Consider the following 20,884-nt stretch of genomic DNA (forward strand, 5'->3'; position numbering starts at 1 on the left):
GAAGAATCCATTGAATATTATCTTACAAAGAAAAGGAGTTTTTGTAGATGGGATTAAAGTAAGGATTTTGTGATGTGGATCAGGTGGCCCTAAATGCAATCACAAGTGTCCTTCTAAGAGGAAGCAGAGGAGACTGAACAGAGGAGACAGAAGGGAAAGGAGGAGGCGTGAGAGGACAGAAGCAGAGGGAGATTTGACGATGCTTGAAAGGATGGCTTTGCAGAGAGGGGAAGGGGCTGTGAACCAAGAGATACCAGCAGCCTCCAGATGGTGGCAAGGGCCAGGAAACCGTTTCTCCCCTAGAAGCTTCAGAGAGAGCACCGGCTCACGACATTTTCACTTTAGTCCAGAGAAACTGATTTTGGTGAACTTCTGGGCCCTGGAACTGCAAGAGAATCAATGTGTGATGTTCTAAACCACCGAATTTATGGTAATTTGTTACCGCAGCCAAAGAAAACGAATACATCGTATTTTCTTTAAGTTAAATCTTGTTAAAATGCGGTACTATATTTTATTACCTCTTAACAATAACAAGCACCAAACTGGAAAAAAAAAATCAACGGAAGCATTATTGAGCTATAAAAAAGAAAGTTCAGACCAGATCTCAGGTTGGAAAAACATCTGCTCTTTTGGTCTGTAAAGATCCTAGAAATCTTGGGGGAAAGTCTCAAATTTCAATATGTGCTTTTGGGAGGGGCTGAGGAGGAGGGGAGCAACTCAGCCTGTTAAGCTGGGAAGCTCGCACTTCTGTTTCTGAGATAGGACTGGATTCCTACCGAGGAGGATTTAATGGATTTTAAGCGCTGAGGAGCTTGGGTGGTGTCTGCCTTCAGCTCTGGTCATGATGCCAGGGTCCTTGGACTGAATCCCATGTAGGGCTCTCTACTCCGTGGGGAGTCTGCTTCTCCCCCTCCCCCTGCTGGTGCTCACACACCCTCTCTCTCAAATAAAAAAATAAAATCTTAAAAAAAAAAAGATTGTAAATGCTGTATTTTCTTATTTTATTTTTTAAATTCCAGCTTTATTGAGGCGTAATTGACATAAAATTTTATAAGACATTTAAAGTGTAAAGTGACAAGCTGATATATATGTACATCATGAAAGGATTTGTCCCATGCAGTTACTTAACGCGTTAATAAGCACATCTCCTCACACGCTTACCTTTTTCTTTTCTTGGTGAAAACCTTTAAGTTCTACTCTCTTAGCAAATTTCAATTGTATTTGTAACCATATTATCCATATTATCCAACTGTAAATACCATGCTTTGCATTAGACCTTCTTCAGACCTTATTCATCAGATAGCTGAAAGTTCCCCCCCCTTTACAGACTTCTCCCTGTTTCCTCCACCCCCGGTTTCCAGGAACATCTCTTCTATTTTATTATATAATCCTCTTAGTCTGTTACAGATGAAAACTATACCCATCTAAAATCTTCAAACTACATTGCATCCTATTCTCTCATTTGAAACACTCAGTACTAGGCAGAGCAAATATGTATACCCATTCTACAGATGAGAAACCCAATTTTGCCACAGGGAAAAAGGGGACATGACATGCATCACAGAGCTAGCCAGGACAGTAGCTGAAAGTCTATTTCCACTGAAACATTAAAGGACATGCCCAAAAAATGCACGTGTGGCTCCCTCGGCTGAGAATCTTTTCCAGAGAGGAAGGGCCACCTGTTCTTGCAGTGGACAGGAAGTAGAAGCTCTCTGAGGTGGCAGGGGACAGATTTTTAGTTCCGTGTTTTGAAGGTTGATGCAAATGAGAAGCCTACAAGGCGGTAGTAAAACAAAAGAGCCCTTCAGCTGGTCACAAAACACCCCCACCCCCCCTCCTCGGTCCCTACCCCCCTCCCCACCTGCGCTAAAAGCTAAACGGATGTTTGCCTTTCCTTTGTCCTGAGAAGAGACACGGAACCAACCTTCACTGGCTGCGGCCTTCTGTGCTGACACCCAGCACGGATTTTTTAATTCGTTCTCAAGGACCAGGCCTCATCACAGCAGCTGTTTGAAAATTCATGTGCGGAACTTAAAATATGAAGTTTAATAACCATTAGCATAGAAGATAAACACAAAGCTGTGAAATTTCTTTTACGAGAGAGAAGCAGGAGACACAGTCTAATACTTTAAGAAGATCCCTTTGGGGGCGCCTGGGTGGCTCAGTGGGTTGAGCCGCTGCCTTCAGCTCGGGTCGTGATCTCAGGGTCCTGGGATCGAGTCCCGCTCCGGCTCTCTGCTCAGCAGGGAGCCTGCTTCCTCCTCTCTCTCTGCCTGCTTCTCTGCCTACTTGTGATCTCTGTCTGTCAAATAAATAAATAAAATCTTTAAAAAAAAAAAAAAAAGAAGAAGAAGAAGAAGATCCCTTTGGGGGCTGTGTGGAAATCAAACTGCAAAGACCTAGAGCAGAAAGGCAGGGAGCTCGGTGAGGAGATGATTGCGCTAATCGGGGTGGGAAGCAATGGGGATTAGGCCAGGAGGCAGCCTAGAGGCAGTGAGAGGTGGTTGGAGTCAGGATTTATCTTGAAGGTAGAGCACAAGATTTGCTGACAGACTGGGCAGGAAAGGTGTGAGGAAAGGAAAGACTTGAAAAGTGACTCAAAGGTTTTGCCCTCCCGGATTAGAAGAATAGAGTTGCCCTTCATTGAAATAAGGAGGATAGCATATTGGGAAGGGGGGTGGGTGGGAGGGGGGCCAGAGCTCGTGTTGGGTATAGCTCCAGTGAGTTTGAGGAGACCGATAGATAGCCTAGTGCAGACGTCAGCTTGACAACTGGTCATCACAGCTTGGACTTCAGAGCTGTGTTCCAGGCTGAATAATTGCAAGAGGGAAAAATAATGCAGGATTTGGAAATAAGATTGACAAGGAGGGGCGTAGATAACACTGTAGAGAGGACAGTTAAAGAAGACTTGAAGACAAGCTTTTCAACCGAGACCCGGGTGGGAGGAGGGAGAAGCCCACATGTTACCTGAGGACTGGAGAGTCCTGGCAGAAGGTGCAGCCTGAGCTCCGGTGTCAAAGAGAATGTGCTTGGCTTGGTGTGTCCAATTGATCTCCTGGAAAGGATGTAAAATCAAGAGGTAGAGACAGATCAGGAGTCCAAGTCTTTGCTCAGCCACTTTGTTAGGAGTTCGACCTTCAGCAAATCATTTACTTGTTAGGAGTTCGACCTTCAGCAAATCATTTACTCCTCTCAGTTCCATTTTCTTCATAAATAGAGGTAGTCATGGAACCAACCCACCAAGGAGCTTGAGAGGATGAAATGAGATAATGTTTGTAAAGTGTTTACCATAGTGCCTGTGCATAGTTAATATTTACTGGGTGTTTACTCTTTTTTTTTTTTTTTTTTTTTTAAGCTTCCTACGGGATTTCCTGGAGGTACCTACGGTTGTGGGATGAAGAATGTTGTCCACCTGGAAGTTTGGATTTTTTTTTTTCCTTGTATTTTATTCCTCAGTCTTGGTTTCACTGGTCCAGCTGCCATAGTGCCTTTCTGGTAGCTTGTCTGTGACAACCACAACCACATAAGGGCCTGTTAGTGTGGACAGGGAAGTCTGGAAGATCTGCCGTCATGAGCTTGAATTACAGATGCGTGGCTGGATATTCACCCAAATCCTCCAGCGTCTTAGCGGTCACACTGGCTATCCTTTCCAGAAGGGGCCACAACAGGGTTGGCAACACATCCAGTCAAGTCATCCCACTCCCACAGTGGTTCTTAGGAAGCACTCAGCAAGAAACCCAGTCAGCTCTGGCCTCAACTGACAATACTAGTCTCCACACAGAATCACAAGCAGAGCAGTGTCTGGAAGTTCCTACCCTGAGCCTTCTTCCTTTGGTTCTCCTGAGCTGCCATGGTTAGCGGAGAGTTAGAGCTCAGAAAGTTTGCATTTTAGTTCACACAACAAATGTAATTGAAAACCCCCAATGTAGGTACTCCTGGATGGCTCAGTCGGTTAAATGCCTGTCTTTAGCTCAGGTCATTATCCCGGGTCCTGGGACCAGCACCATGTTGGGCTCCCTGCTCAGCGGGGAGCCTGCTTCTCCATAAGCTTGCTGCTCCCCCTGCTTGTGCAAGCACGTGCGCGCGCTCAATCTCTCTCGCTCTCTCTCTGACAAATACATAAAATCTTAAAAAAAAAAAAAGAAAAGAAAAGAAACCTCCCAGTGTAATATTCTGGGTGTACCCTGATGTGAAAAGGATAAGCAGGAAGAATAGAAAAGGGTGAGAAAAGGAGAAAAAAAAAGGCCCAGAGAAAATGAGTTTTTATTAAGGCTTCCCCAACAGTGGAGTCAATCTTTCAGAAGGAAATCAGATAATATGCTGATGACTATCACCTAGCCACAGCGCCACACTCATCCTCCACCGGGCTTCATTGGGAACCAGGTTCGGTCTTTGTCAGGACAGTCTGACCATGGCACTTCCAGTATAATGGGAAAAAGAAATGAAAACGTGGAAGGAATGAGGGCAAGTCAAGAGCATGTGGAGGTCAGGAGAAGCTGAGAGCAAACAATGCTCTGACTCTCAAGGGTAAACAGAGCTGGACTCTCGTTAGAGCAGCAAGGGCAGACGTCATTCAATAATAACTGTTGCAACAGAAAAAAAGTCTGGCATTGACTGAACTCAACTTGGCTGAAACAAAAGGCAGGAGACCTTTTAAAGTCTGGGAGGCGGAGATGCTGAAGGAAAGGTACTGAGCATTGTAACAGGAGTTGGTCCGTGTGACTACAACTTCTGGGTTCATTCAGTGACCCAGTCAAGAAGCACACCTCTTGTAGGTTTACGACAAAAGGCCATGATACAAGTTTGAGCAAGGCGCACAGGAGAGCACAGCAGAGTGACATTATCCCCATGAATGTCTGCATTTCAAATAGCTCTCGTGTCCTCGGAAAGACAGTTCTAGGTGGTAGGATTATGGCTCCAGGGGTCAGAGAAAGGATTTATAATTACAGTTTTCTAAAGTCACTGCTGTATGAGAGAATTCAGGCACATGTCTGCCTTTTACCAGTTTGGGCTGGAGTAAAGAGTGAATTCTCCTGGCAGCACTGAGCATTCTCAAGCACGCAGGCATCTTGAGGGGATCTAGAGTGATCCCGGGGATGTGGGCTTGAACTGCTACATGCCAGGCCAGTGTTTGTTCAAGTCTCTTCGTGTGTGTATGTGTGCACATGCGTGAACACGCACACCCCTGGAAGGCTGGGCGCACATAGGGTTATAGACCAAGTTTGAAGCTTAGTCCAGAAGTGAGCTCCAAGCAACCTGACCACAGTTCGTCAAGGTCCTTTTGGGATCCCGCCACAGAAAGTTTTCGAATGCCTTGATTCTTTTTTTTTTAATCTCCTTGGGCCTATAGTTTTAGCTAATGGTTTTATAGGAGGACATAAACAGATATTAAGCAGAAGGAAGAGAAACTTCAAAAAGGGGAAAACGAGCTGTGGGAAAAGGAGGAACTAGCAGAACGATCTTCTGACAACTGGTTGGCTCTGTGAGGACGCGTGTGAGTCCGACTCGGACTCAATGATGAACCTTGATCCCTCCTGGCAGCCCTTTCCAGGTCTGTGACTCTGCAGTAGCTCTTTCGATCTTTCCTTCTACAGGGGAGCAGAGACTCGTTCAGGTAGACGGGGTAGAGCCAATGCCCCTGAGTTGACCCCGACAGCGATCCAAACTCCTAGTGGACCCCTCTGGAGGTTCGGCAGTGTTTCTCCTAGACAGCTTTAATTCCGCCCATTGTTCCCTCTATCTCACAGCTAACAGGACTTGCTGAAGATCAAATTCCCTCCACAGGCTCAGGGACAGTGATACTGCCCGGGCAAAGGCATGGGAAGCCAGGACTGGAGCTGGCCTGGGGCCAAGATTTGGTAAGGAAGAAGTGAGCTCAAGAACTCCATTGCAAACAGAGTCTGGGTAAAGAAAGCGAAGAAGGAGAAATGGACTAGGGAAGAAGGGGGAAAGATCTCGCTGGGGCGATTGTGGTGGAGAAAGAGGCATCTGACCTATGGAAGAGCCCAGAGGCTGGGAAGACAGCCTTGTAGGTGCCTGTTGGGTTCTTAAAGTAACCACAGTCTGAAGATAAAAATCAAAGATCTATTGAAAGGAAAAGCAGAGATTTTTTTCAGGAAATCTTTCAAGTAACACAACTTAGTCTTGCATGGAATTTTTTTTTTTTTCTTTAGATTCCAGTTTTTATCCTCATAAAAATACACACAGGGTTAACACAAACCAATCTATTCCCTTCCAGATCACTGTTTCCCAAAGGGAGTTCCATGGGGTCCTAGCTGAATGGAACACATCTAGGTACTGCAGAATTTTTTAAGATTCCTGTGCATTGCAAGTCTCTAGATAGAAGATGGACATGGTCTGCCATCTTTCCAAACTCTTTCTGAGCTTTCCTAGGACCTGTCAACCTAAAGTTGTCAGGAAACAAATATTAAGCAAGAACATTTATTTGAGCTCAGGGTACATAGATTTGGGTAACAACCTAGATAGTATTCCATTAAGGTGCAAAAGTTAGGGGTTTTTAAAGAGAGAGGAAATGCTTGTATACATTGTTTATGAAGAATTTTTTATTGGTATTGTTGGCAGAAAGCTAATCCTGGTTAAATATAATTGCTTGCCAAGGCTATCACTAAGCAAAGTCTCTTAATGTAGCAAGTTGCTGGTGTTCAGGTGGAGTCCTTGGAATATTTGTGTTTGGCCCAGTTCAAAAGTCCATGGTTCTACCAGTGAGAATGTGCATATGGCCCATCTCCTAATGGCCTCCTGGATCCATTTTAAAACCCCTTGATGTAAGTGACTCCATTTTATTTCACCTTTCATGAAACTACGAACTAAGTACATTGAATAAATATTACAAGGATCATATCTGAACAAAGCCATCATATAGATGCATCTATGATCCAATGTTATCATCCTGTATTTCCTTCTTTCATTTAAGGCAATGTCCTAATTCACTGCAGTGTGGAGAAACCGCCTCCTGAGGGAAAGATTGGAAAACATGCTGAGAGAACTTCTGACAAAAAGATTGTAAAATGTCTTCATCAATAAATTATTTCTTATGTATTAATTAGGATATGGGTTTGTTGCTGTAAGTGAAGCCCGAGTAATAGTTAACAAGTTTGTTTCTCTCTCATGAAACAGTTTAGAGCTGGCCTGGTGGGGGCCCAGGCTATCTTGGTGCTCAGCGCTCTCTAGGACATTCCTCACTCATTGTCTGAGATGGATAGCATGTCCACATTTCAGAGAGCAGGTTAGAGGAAAGGGGTTTAAGGACACGTTCTAGAAGTAGGACTTACTATTTCTCCTCACATCCCATTGGCCAATACTTGGTCTACTGGAGATTCTGTTGCTGTAAAATAAGGGAATATCTCAATTATCTATGGCAATGTAACAAAACTACTCCAATACTCAGTGGCTTAAGACATAACTTTTTTTTTTTTTTTTTTTTTATCACTCATAACCCTAAATCAAATGGTGGCTCTTCAGCTGATCTCCCGTGTAGTTGCAGTCAGACAGCGGCTGCAACTGTAATGTCCAAGATGGCTTACTCAACTCTGTGGCTCTCTGGCAGGGATAGCTGGAAGGCTGGCTTCAGCTGACAAGCATGGACAGCTGGACATTTCTCTCTCCATGTAGATTCAAGATCTCTCCCTTTCCACAAGGCCTTTCCCTGTGGTCTTTCCAGCAGGGTAACCCAACTCCTTAAAAATGGCCACTAGGCCTCCCCAAAGTGCAACATTTTAAGCACTAGGCCTTCCCAGGGCTTAGGTCCAGACCTGACCCAGCATCACTGCAGTGACCTTCTGTGGGTTACAGCCAGCCATGGGCCCAGCACACATTCCAGGGCAGTGGAGTGATAAGGGCATAGATCCTGGGAGACATGGTTCATTGGAGGTCACCACTGGGAGTGACTGAGTGCATTCACTTGCTAGGGCTCCCATAACAAGGAACCATAAACCCCTTTCCAGAAGAAACAAAAACTTACTATCTCATAGCTCTGGAGGCTAGAAGTCCAAAATCAAGGTGACAGCCAGTTTGGCTCCTTCCTATGGATGTGAGGGGAAGCTCTGTTCCAGGCCTCTCTCCCTGACATGTAGATAGCTGTCTCTTCTCTCCATGTCTCCACATCATCTTCCTTTTGGCCTGTCTCCATGCCCAAATTTCCCCTTTTCCTAAGAACATCAGTCATATTACGTTAGGACCCATTCTAATGACCCCATTTAAACTTGATTATCTTGTAAATACCCTATCTCCAAATAAGGTCACATTCTGAGGCACTGGGAAATCAAGACTCCCACATATGAATTTGGGGGAAGACATACTTCAACCCATAGCACTGAGGATTAACTAATGGTCTTCCTCCCTAGCAATCTGTTGATAATTATTTCCTCCTTGCATTGTTCTTCCTATTATTTCTTTAAAAAAAGAAATCAGACATTTTTAATATGTTTTCTATTTTTTTGCAATATATACTATCTTATAAATCGAGATCATCATTAGCAACATAAACTCAATGTCACAGTAAAAGTCACGATTATCGGGGCGCCTGGGTGGCTCAGTGGGTTAAAACCTCTGCCTTCAGCTCAGGTCATGGTCCCAGAGTCCTGGGATCGAGTCCTGTGCCGGGCTCTCTGCTCAGTGGGGAGCCTGCTTCCTCCTCCTCTTCTCTCTCTCTCTGCCTGCCTCTCTGCAAACTTGTGATCTCTGTCTGTCAAATAAATAAATAAAATCTTAAAAAAAAAAAGACAGGATTATTCAATTCTTACTTTGCTTCATCTTTTCTGTTAAAGAAAATGATCTTCAGTTTGGAAGGGAGTAAGAGAAATTTTATTTTTAAGATTTTATTTTTAAGGGGTGCCTGAGTGACTCAGTCAGTTGGGCATCTGCCTTCAGCTTGGGTCATGATCTTGGGGTCCCAGAATTGAGCCCCACGCCGGGCTTCCTGCTCAGATGGGGAGTCTGCTTCTCCCTCACCCTCTACCCCTACCACAGCTTGTGCTCTCTTTCTGTTAAATAAATGAATAAAATCCTTTAAAAAATATTTTATTTTTAAGTAATCTCTACACCCAGCATGGTGCTCAAACCCACAGTGCCAAGCATGTTCTACCAACTGAGCAGCCAGGTACCCCAGAAGAAAGAGAAAATTTTAACTCCCCCAAAAGAAAGAAAAAGTAGGAAATTTAAGAGAAAACCTCTAAATGAATGTCATAACCCAAAGGAATTAAGTTTCATCATTTTGAGAAAACATGCAGAATAAATCATCTTGTTGCTATAGTTACCTGATGACATCAGGTCCACTTGAGCCTGTCATGGTGGGTGATGTACCCAAAAGCAACATAAATCTGATTGTACAAGTGAAGGTGGTGAACTGATTGGGGGTATATCATTGGCATCAATGCTTTTGAAAGCAAATGAGCAATAATCTATTCATTGCTAGAGCATGAACATCCATTAGCTCTTCTGTGATTGATAACCAGGATAAGGATGTCAGGGTGACAATAGAGTTATGTTGGGTCATACAGGTTTTCTTAGGCAAAGAAAGCTAGAAGAGTGGAAATAGCATTAATAACCTTCAAGAAGAAAGACAAAAGTGCTCAGATCAACCGTTGCACACAGGCTATAGTCTTTTCAGCCGCATCCAATAAACAAATGATCTCAGGGCCATATCCTCCCTTCTTGCCTTGAGAGGTACATCCCCATCTTTGCGTAGGGCTGGGCTTGTGACAGGTTCTACTTCCTGTGCCTACCTTCAGGGAAGTCCCCTGGCTCAGAGCTTCACTTCCAGTTGCATAGTGATAGTGTTTTGGCACATTTCTAACATCTCCTTTACGTAGCCTCTAGCCTTGAAGACCTACCTTCCTGGGCTGTCCAGGAAAATCATTCTACATAGCCAGGCCAAGCCTATTTCATAATAGGCTGAAGGTCAGGCCTGGAACGGGTGACTGAAGAAAGTTTTTGTTTTTGTTAGTTCTCTGATTATAAAGCTGCAGAGATTTTGAGTCATCTGCCCTAGTCCATTTTTTTCTATAAGTACCATTATTTTGGGACCATGATATTTGAGAAAATAAGATTCCTCATGAATGATTACATCTACTACTAGATACCAAAATGGCAATTCAAATAAAATTATAATTGTATTTTGTATATGACCCAGCATGTCTACTTTTCAGAATCTATCTTTGAAAAATACTCATATGGATACACAAGAAATATGTATGAAGATGGTCACTGAAGCATCATTTGAAAGGGTAAAAAATGGTGAGAGCTAACTGGCCAACTCCCACTGGGGAAGTACTTAAATAAAATGTAGTATATCCATTCCATGGAATATTATGCAACAATTGTTTTTCTTTTTCTTTCTTTCTTTTTTTTTTAAAATATTTTTAAGTAGGCTCTGTGCTCAGCAGGGAGCCCAGTGCAGGGCTTGAACTCACACCCTGAGATCAAGATCTGAGCTGAGATTAAGAGTAGGATGCCACCCCAGGCATCCTGCAACAATTTTGCTTAATGCAAAATGCTTAATTGCTTAATATATGTAGACCTAGAAGAATCTCCAAGATCTGAATAATAGGAAATTAAAAAAAATACGCAAACTGTATTATGTATTTTCTACAATTGCATATAAACATATGTATATATATGTGGATATATGTGTAAGTATATATCTGCAGCTATATGTGTATGTATACACACACACATACACACACATTTATCTTATTTGTGCCTTTGTTCCCTTAATAATAAAGTAGGAAAAGTAACTGTGTCCACCTCATAGGGTTATTATGAGCATTAAATTATTTTTAAAACACTTGGAAAATACCTGGTGTACAGTAAACATATTCGATAGTTATTTTTTATTTATTTTATTTTTTTAAAAATATTTTATTTATTTATTTATTTGACAGACAGAAATCACAAATAGGCAGAAAAGCAGGCAGTGAGAGAGGAGGAAGCAGGCTCCCTACTGAGCAGAGAGCCCCATGTGGGGCTTGATCCCAGGACCTCAGGATCATGACCTGAGCCGAAGGCAGAGGCTTTAAAAACCCGCTGAGCCACTCAGGCGCCCTGACAGTTATTTTTTAAATGTTTAAAATAACAGATTAAAATTTTTTTAAAATGTAAAGGAATAAGATATATGATCTTGAACGAGAATCACTGGAATACAGCCACCATAGGAGGGATAGGATATCACCACCCATTGTGGTCTAAAACTCCTGTCATGTTTGACTTGTTTATTTCCTCCCTACCCCCTCGTCCTTCCCGAATTTTCCTTCCTGTGCCTTCCCCTATACAGGGTTTTGTTTTTTTTTTTTAAGATTTTATATATTTACTTGACAGAGAGAGAGAGAGAGCTCATGAACAGAGGGAGCAGGGACGGAGAGAGAGAAGCTGGCTCCCAGAGCAAGACCAACACGGGATTCAATCTCAGGACCCCAGGACCATGCCCAAGAGCGGTCCTGGGCTCTTTCGGTTTGACACCTCCACTCAGTATTGCAAAAGCCTGGGAGCAAAGGAACAAGCAAAGGATCGTCTGTAGGATGGAGAGGTGAGGGGTGCTGTCAATGCATTTCCATCTCATTTTTCACCTTGACACACTGATAATTTTGTCTTTTCCAAGTATGGTTGGGCAGTTGCCTCAATGCCAAAGGTACCAGAGCTGTTAATGGAGCTTCTTCAGATTCCAGAGGAAGCAATAGAAGTAAGTTTTTCCTAAGGCCTGCCAACTCTTCTGGTTGAGGTCCCTGGAGTGCACAGAGAAGTGTGGGGGGAAGGATAGCACATGCACCTGAGCTCCAAGGGCACGCCACAGCCTCAGCCGAGGGAAGACATCATGCCTACTACCATCTTACTCTTTCTCCCTCTCTCTCTTCCTGCCCCCCCCCAACTCTCTCTCTACCTTTCCCTCTCTTTCTCTCTCTGTCATCTCTACCAACCTGGTGGAAGGAGAAGGGGCATCAGGGGCTTCCTCTGCAGCAGCCATTCATACAGAAGGGGAGGCTTCTTCTCCTGTCCCACCCCGAGCCCATGTCAACGTGAGGCTCCTCAAAGCCCTCCTGCCTGTTGCAAGAGGGTGAGTAAGAGAAGCAGGGCAGGAACACTGAGACAGAGAGAAGGACCAGTTCTCAATCCTGCCTTAAGTTCCAACCCCTTCAGAGTTGGAACCCAGCCTACCAGAAACAAATTAGCCATTGCAAGCTGTGTTCAGAAGCCATTTTGTTTAATCCTTGATCATTTGTTTTCTGATTTTTAGAAAATAATCTCACCTTATTTTACAAGATTTTATTTTACAACTTGTATACTCATAGGATATTAAGCTGATTATGAAGTCAGAAAATAATATTAATCTTAAATATTACTTACTGTTTAAGTTATAGGGTAATTATTCTTTAACTTTCGCATGTACTTTGATGATCCTTACCAGCTCATTTAAAATTTTTGTTCTATTTTCACTCTGGAAACAGAAAATGTTGTTTTTAGAAAGGAACCAATACTGGTCACACTCTACACCTGGGGATATGCCTTCTCTATACTAGTTGGCCTTAAACGGGCCCTTTTGTAATTCAAACCAGATTATCACGGCTATCTCAAGAACACCCAACTACAGTTCAATAAGACACACTGAATGCTGTGTTTTGAACCATCCCCATCATGTAGGACACGCTCAGGCATCCCCAAAGGAGATGCATGGATACCATGTAAATGATGGTGCCCTTTTGTTCTCAAGATCATTCATTCTCCATTTGGAGATTGTTCCTTGTGGCCAGGCCAAGCCTATATCATAACAGGCTGGAGGTCAGCCCTGGAGAAGGCTTGGGCTGAGCGAAGAAATAGGCAGCAACATCAAAACAGAAAAGGGGAAGCATCCCCTGATGACGTGTTTTTTTTGTTTTGTTTTGTTTTTGTTTTTGTTTTTTTCTTTTTCTTTCTTTTTTTTTTTTTTAATGACAGGTCTATAGCAGCTCACAGGCTTTTGGGGGCTGCCAAGCCAAAGACCTCACTCTTCAGATTGCCAAAGTGGCTGAGGACCTGGGCTGGCTCTGGAAGAGGCGAGTCCCAGCTCTCTGTAATGCCCACTACCGCAGCCTTGATTCATTCTTCAGAAACATCACAAGGCTGTGGTCCCCCTCCCCTCCCCTCCCCAATCCTCTCCACCCTAGGCCAAAGGGGAAATGAAAGAGGAACACATGCCCTGGTGGAGGGGAGAAGGACGGGAGAGCGCATGCGTGTCCCTAAATATCTACCTACAGATCCCTGCATGTGCGGGACAGTGACTGGCCTCAGATCCCTGTCCTATAAAACAAAATACCGTTCCCCCTCTCGGTTACTCAAGACCCGTCAGTAAATGTACTTCACAAACAGGGTTGTTGCCATTTCACTGAATCACCGTAACAGTTGATATTGACAAAGCTTTTCCTATGTGCCAAGCACTGTTGAAAGCATGCTCTACAGGGCTCCAGAGAGGTTCAATGGGACACCTGGGTGGCTCAGTAGGTTAAGCCTCTGCTTTTGGCTCGGGTCATGATCTCAGTGTCCTGGGATCGAGTCCTGCATCAGGCTCTCTGCTCAGTGGGAGTCTGCCTCCCCCCTGCCAGTCCCCATCTCTCTGCCTGCCTCTCTGCCTACTTGTGATCTCTCTGTCAAATAAATAAATAAAATCTTAAAAAGAGAGAGAGAGGTTCAATAACTAGGGGAAGCTAGCCCAGCCACTAAGTAGTCTGGCTGGGGTGGGAATGCCAGCGCTGTAGCTGTAGAACCAAATGTTTTGATGGTTACATTCTTCCTCCTTTAACTTCTCTTTACATCAGTGTCTTCGAAATAACAGTAACAGTCTCTGAGTCTAAGGGTGCTGAGAGGATCAGAAAGAGAAAGAGAGAAAGGGAAGGAGGGAAGCAAGGAAGGAAAGAAAGAAGGAAGGAAGCAAGGAAACCCTTGCTTCCTGCCTGCAGTGGAAAGGAGTGTTAGTTGCCAGAAACAGTAGATAACTTGCCCAAAGTCAGAGTAAGTGGCTGAGCCGTGAGCACAGCCAGTGGCCTCCTCCTGGAGTCCTTTCCTTGCACTGCCTGTCCCACCACTCCCAGTCAGGGACGTCACCAGGGAAGTGCCCAGCACCGTGCCTGGCACAAAATACACACTCGGGAAATGTCCTCTGTGCTCCTCTCCCCCTTCTCCCTCCTCCTCACTGAGGGATGAACCACTCTTCTTTAAGCTAATGATCCACTTAGAAAGAAGCCCGATTCAAATTCCCCCTCATACTTCCTTTCTCGTGCTCACATAGATGACGAAAGCAAAGTACCTGGAACAGAAGACACAATTAAAAAAAAAAATGTGTTGTGTATGTGGCTTCATCCTCCTTCCCTCCTTGCTTCACTTTATTAAAACTGCCAGGATGGAATGTATCCCTCGTTTGTCACAGTGCATCATCTGCCTCGTGTCAAACAGAACGCTTTGATTACTCACAGGCTCACAGCTCTGTTAGACACATTGCACATTTCATTGTGAAATGACACCTACTGCAAGCATGAGCATTCCAGCTTCAGTTATGAAGGAAGTTAGCAATGACCTAATAAGCGTTTAGCAATGTAACAGCGCACTTCTAGTTTTTCCTCCTTAAGAAATCTCGTACTCTACGTATTGCAGAATGCTGTCCCCTGACTCTGTCCTCTGGCTTTCTCCATGTGCTGGAGTCAGCTTTAAAATCATGTGGAAATCACTCTGGCCAGCTTGGCTTATCTACATTGTGAATCAAACCTTAAATAGATCCACAGAAAATTTTTAGCAGCTCCGAGTCTCCAGGAGAGAAATAGCACGTGGCTTCATTCTTCACCACTCTTGTCTCTTGTCCTCCATTGCCACCTCCCTAGGTCGGTCGGAAAACATCTCTGGAGTTGCAATGACCTTCCTGGTGTCCATCAACCCCAGAACTCCTGAACACCCCCTCACCCCTTGCTGCCACATTTTAAGTACATACATCTAACATAAATTTATCCCATACATTTATCCCATACATTTTAGCACCCAAACACTTGGTTTCACTCATTGCGCACACACCCCCTTACTACATCTTTTTCAGAAGACACTCTGTCCACCTTCCAACTGGACATTTTTCCTTTTCCTCTTTCCTCTTCCCTACTTCCTCAGTAATTTACTCTGTGGATGGTTTTTTTCTTTTGGTCTAGCAAAAAGAAATCTTCCATGGACAGGGAAATGGGATTGACAGTGATAGAATTCGTATTAGGGCCCTGGAACCCTGCTTGCATTCCTAATTGAATTCCATCTCAGTTACAACAATTAAAGAATTTGACCATTAATTCAGTGAGGAGGAGTGGGAAGGGGAACAGAGGTAAATCATTGGTCTTAGAAATTCTCCAGATACCAGTGCTTTTGAAATCCTATCGTATTCTATCTCCCTTTTCTCTACATAATATGGTATCTATATATGCATACATGTAGGATACATATATGTGTGATACTGACTCATGTGCACGCGGCATATATGACAGGAAGTCGGTGTAGATCTCAACTACCAAAGTTCTCTCATGTAAGCATGTCCTTTGAAATCTTGCAGCAATGGAAATTTCATATTATTTGGGCAATTTTAGATGCAAGAGAACAAAATCATAGTTAAAGTTAACATGGCCAAAGTCGTACCTTAAATCAAATGTTCTTTCACTGTTCTTTGGCCTGTGGCCTCCATCCCATTAGTACGCTTATTTTAACTCCCTCTACTGATCTGAAACTAAAGGTACAGACATTATGTCTTATCTCACACACCTATTATGCTCAATGCCCAATAAATAGTTCTTGAATTCTTAACTATAATTAGCCCTCAGGATTCTGTGTACTATTCTACAATGTATCTAGCCACTTGAATACTGAATGTACCCTTTTACCCTGTTAATTCGTCCTAACATGGATTAACATCTCTTCAGAAATAGAATGCATTGTGTTGGAGAAGGAGGAGAGCATCTCAGTGAAGAGTTGCTTGTTTTCTTTGTATCGGTGGGAAAAAAATAGGAAAATTAGTCATGGTTTTCTACCTAAATAAACATGTGAAATGTTCTAAAACTGCTTGTCAGGTTGACCAGTTTCCTGGTTGATGGAAGTGCTCTGTAGAGCCTAGAAAAGGGCTGTTATTTGATAAAGCCTTTAAAAGCTGCTAGTTTAGGGGCACCTGGGTGGCTCAGTGGGTTAAGGCCTCTGCCTTCAGCTCAGGTCATGATCCCGGGGTCCTGGGATCGAGACCCGAATTGTGCTCTCTGCTCAGCAGGGAGCCTATTTCCCCCTCTCTCTTTCTGCCTGTCTCTGCCTACTTGTGATCTCTGTCTGTCAAATAAATAAATAAAATCTTGAAAAATTAAAAAAAAAATTGCTGGTTTAGTTAAGGAACTTCTTTAGTCATGACTACCAAGTACCAAATCAAGACGTCAATTTGGCCAAATGTTTTAAGCCAACTCAATGAAAAACACCAATCAAGTCAGTTATCTGAATTGAGTTGGTGTTAGATTAATAAGAATGAGTTTATCTGTCAAAATAGCTGATCCACATGCAAACTCACAAATTGTTTGAAAAAGACAATCTCATTCATAGCAAATCTCCTTCCATAAGTTGTTGACATATTTTCAGGATAAATATGGGATTTGGTTAACATGGGCACTTTAAGCTCTGTTAAAAGGCATCAAGTCGGGGCGCCTGGGTGGCTCAGCAGATTGGGCCTCTGCCTTTGGCTCGGGTCATGGTCCTGGGATCCTGGGGTCCTGGGATGGAGCCCCGCGACGGGCTCTCTGCTCAGCAGGGAGCCTGCTTCCCCCCTCTCTCTTTTCTCTCTGTCTGCCTTTCTGTGTACTTGTAATCCCTCTCTCTGTCAAATAAACGAATGAGTAAATCTTACAAAAAAAAAAAAAAGGAAACCAGATTTACCATTTGAATTATTCATGGAATCTGATTACCAGGACTACATTTCATTAGATCAGTCAAACCTTTAGATTCCTTTGAACGCAATGACATTTTTTCTAAGCTAGGAGACCATATCAGACTGAACTCAAGGCAATTTAAGTTTACAGGATGTCCTAGAGGAAAAACAACGATGACTTAATTAGGAAGAGTAGAATTTACCAAAGTTGGTATTGCTCTTTCTTATTCTTTAACAAAGTATGTAAGTATTCCAATTCTCAAACACTAAAAATGTTGCAAATGATGAAAAATGCCTGCCACAAAATTACATTTGTCAGGGAAAGAAATCTAACTCCACAATTTACGTAAGATTTTCCAAATTCTCACAACTCAAACTCAACATTCAATTTGCTATAAACTCACAAATTGCCTAGTTGAAACCATTCAAAACAAAGTATTTTCATTATGTTCACATGGTATAAATCAAATACAAAGCAAAGCAATGCTCTTATCTGTGCTTAACTTAAAGAGTTGGGCATGCCATTAAAATCTGCCCTCATGGGCGCCTGGGTGGCTCAGTGTGTTAAGCCGCTGCCTTTGGCTCAGGTCATGATCTCAGGGTTCTGGGATCGAGTCTCGCATCGGGCTCTCTGCTCAGCAGGGAGCCTGCTTCCCTCTCTCTCTCTGCCTGCCTCTCTGACTACTTGTGGTTTCTCTCTGTCAAATAAATAAATAAAATCTTTAAAAAAAAATTAAAAAAAAAATCTGCCCTCATACAAGGAGACCATTTTAAATAGGGGAAGGACCTGGAAGCTTGATCCAGGTTTCTTTCTTTCTTTCTTTGACACAGAGAGATCACAAGTAGGCAGAGAGGCAGGCAGAGAGAGAGAGGAGGAAGCAGGCTCCCTGCTGAGCAGAGAGCTCGCTGTGGAACTCAATCCCAGGATCCTGGGATCATGACCTGACCCGAAGGCAGAGGCTTAACCCACTGAGCCACCCAGACACCCTTGATCCAGGTTTCTTTCCCTTGATTTCACCACCTTTAGCCCTGACTACCAACTGGCCTATTTTTCTCCCCCTACCAGCTGCATCATGGAGCTTTCCAGGGCCCAGAGCCCACTGGAATAGTCAGGTGGGTTACATTTTTTGTTCTCTAGAGTCAAGAATGCATTTCTTAAAAGAAGGTGTGCCCCAGGTTTCAGAACTAGCCCTAATTACACGCAGGGGGAGAAAAAGTCTCCTCTTTTGAAGCCAATATTTGCATCACTTAAGTCTTGCTAGGGGTCTGAGCTTTTTGGAGAAAACAGGAAATGCTTTTCATGCTGAAAATGGAATCTTTGCTTTATTCGCTATTTTCCTTATAAAACCTCTACTATCTGTCTACCCCTTCCCTAAGAAATAGCCTTAAGATAGTAAATATGTACATATCACAGTGCACAGTAGTTACAGGGACAGGTTTCAAACCTCTTCTGGAAGTGTCCAAATTCTCAAAAACGATGATAGAACATATTTTCTTTGTAAAATTCAGTATAATACAATTTTAAATTTACCACCCTCAGGGACATACCGCAATCTCAATTTTGAGAAGTGAACACTGAAGATGGAAGGCAATACAGGCTGAGATGTTGGGTTGCCGGTTAGGCTCAGTCGCTAGCTAAGAGTTCATTTTCTCTGACACTTGGCTTCAGCAGGAAGACAAATCACCGCTTATCGTGTGCTCTCAGATCAAAACAGTAAACCTTAAATGCCTCAGGAGAAGAATCCGCAGTGTTTGTTGACACAGCTCTCAGCCAAACAAGATTGGGAATTCCAGCAGGGTTGAGTCTGTGTCTTGTTTCCTGCGTGTAGTACTTGGCTTGCCTGAGGGGAAGCCTGCAAAAAATGGATGAATAAGTGAGCATTAACCCTGCTCCAAAGCTAAGAGCTCTTGTTTCTAGCACTATTCTTTCTGCTCCTACCATGTGGTGGTCCTTCAGTTTTACTTCCAGATGGCAAACAGACAGGCAAGCAGGCAGGCACCTTTGCACCCTGAACCCTGAGAAAGGAATAATATCATCTGTACAGAGTCGGAAGTCTAGTCTTCTCCAACTACCAGTTTAGCCAGGAGAAAGTTCTGGGCGCTGTGAAGAGATGTCAGACGTGGCAGATAAATTATTAAATTGGACTGCTCAGGGGCGCCTGGGTGGCTTAGTGGGTTAAGCCTCTGCCTTTGGCTCAGGTCATGATCCCAGGGTCCTGGGATCAAGCTCTGCATCAGGCTCTCTGCTCAGTGGGGAGCCTGCTTCCCCCTCTCTGCCTGCCTCTCTGCCTACTTGTGATCTTTCTCTCTGTGTCAGACAAATAAGTAAATCTTTTTAAAAAAATAAATTGGGTTGTTCAGTTCAAAATGCATTTTTAAAAATACCTGTGTGCCAGGTGTCCGGTCGGTGGCTCCCGGGAGTGCAGGAGGAACAATAGAAATGACCGCCATACCTTACCATATATGGATGTGAGCCCATGCCCTAACCTTGGACCAATAAAAGACCCCCGCCAACTCCCTCTCAGTGCGACTCCCCCCACTCCTCTTTCTGGAGTCAAGGAACCTCGCCCAAGGGTGCCCACCTCTTCCTGGCGTGACTTTCCTGGCTCCCCTTCTCCGGAGCCCCGAAACTTCGCCGGAGAGTGCCTTTAATAAATCTGGCCTTGCGCCTGCTACACCTGGTGTCCGGTTTATCTCCCTGTGAAACCTTATACCAGGCTCTGTGCCAACTGGTTAGGATACAAAAGTCCATGATGAGAGAGGAGAAATTGAGAGAAAGAGAAGGACAGAAAGAAAGAGAAAGAGACAGAGAGAAAGAGTGATAGTAAGGGGTCAGAGCTGAGGAAACCCAGAAGAGGGATACTTAGCCCATGGATTCCCAGAGGTAACTGGAAGGGTCCGTAGACAAAAGGACGAGACTGATACAAAGCGAAGGTCAAGCAAAGCTTTATTTCGCGCCAAGCATCGAGAATCAAACTGACCAGCCAGGGCCGTCTCTTGCAAAGAGGCGACCCCTGCCAGCCTCACAGACTAACTTTTATAGAGTAAAGGCCATGTGGCTAAGCCTGGACACACACAGGTGGTCTATTGAATTAAATTCTACCCCATGATAGTCATCTAATTCAGCCTGTGACGTTGGCTAGAATTGGCGCCTTTGCCTGGTGCCCAAAAGGCGGGGCTCATACTCCTTGGTGGGTAATACATGCGCTTTCCCTGGATTGGACGTTTCCACCTGGCCTGGCTCATCCTTGGCAGGTAGGAAGGTAATACATGCAATTTCACTGATTGGACATGTCCACCTGGCCGGACACGTCCTTGTATGTGGGCTCCGTTATCAGGGGCTGGCCAGTCATATTTCACCAGTTCTGTTTCTAAGCGCTTTTCTCTTGGTGGGGAAGGGGCAGGTTCAATCTAAGTTTACTGCATAAACAACAAAATGGCTCGCTCTGACTAAGTAGGCCCTTACTGTAAGGACTCTTCCACTGAATGTTGAAAAATGAGGTAGAATTATCAAAGCCAAGTCATGGAGAAAGGAAATTTCCAGGCTGGGCAGACAGCTCAGAGTAGAGGCAAAGAATCTGGAGTCAACATGACACAAGTAGATGTCAGCAACCTGCTCCTTACTGCCGGAGCGTGTGAGGTGGGAATGTGGGGGATGAGGCTGACGGGGAGACCAGTGCTCTCCTAGACAGACTAGACTGAGGCTTCCTTTGGAAAGCTGTGGTGAACCACTAAAGGATTCTAAGGGCCAATGGCGCTTGTCGCAGTGCCTCTGACTCTCCCTTTGACCTCTCCATTTCCTCATCCTTAACCTCTGTGGATGTCTTCTGCGTGCTGGAGCGGGCTTATTATGCTTCAGAAAGAACCATCAGCAGACACTTGGCCAGCTTAGACAATCACATTTTCTCCCCCAGAGCCTTTATATATTATCTGTATGGAACAGGTTTCCTTCCAACGCAATCTGGTTCACAGGCTAGA

At 44.0% G+C, this 20,884-nt stretch overlaps 1 long non-coding RNA gene across 1 annotated transcript; it reads left to right on the forward strand.

Moving 5' to 3' along the window:
- Positions 1 to 5,492: 5,492 nt before the first annotated feature.
- Positions 5,493 to 6,771, forward strand: LOC309862971. Its single transcript, XR_014310822.1, has 3 exons — positions 5,493 to 5,551; positions 5,785 to 5,858; positions 6,649 to 6,771. It is a non-coding gene; the product is annotated as an uncharacterized lncRNA (long non-coding RNA).
- The last annotated feature ends 14,113 nt before the right edge of the window (positions 6,772 to 20,884 follow it).

Source organism: Mustela nivalis (genome assembly GCF_964662115.1).
Source record: "Mustela nivalis genome assembly, chromosome: 4".
In the NCBI taxonomy this organism is placed as follows: Eukaryota; Metazoa; Chordata; class Mammalia; order Carnivora; family Mustelidae; genus Mustela; species Mustela nivalis.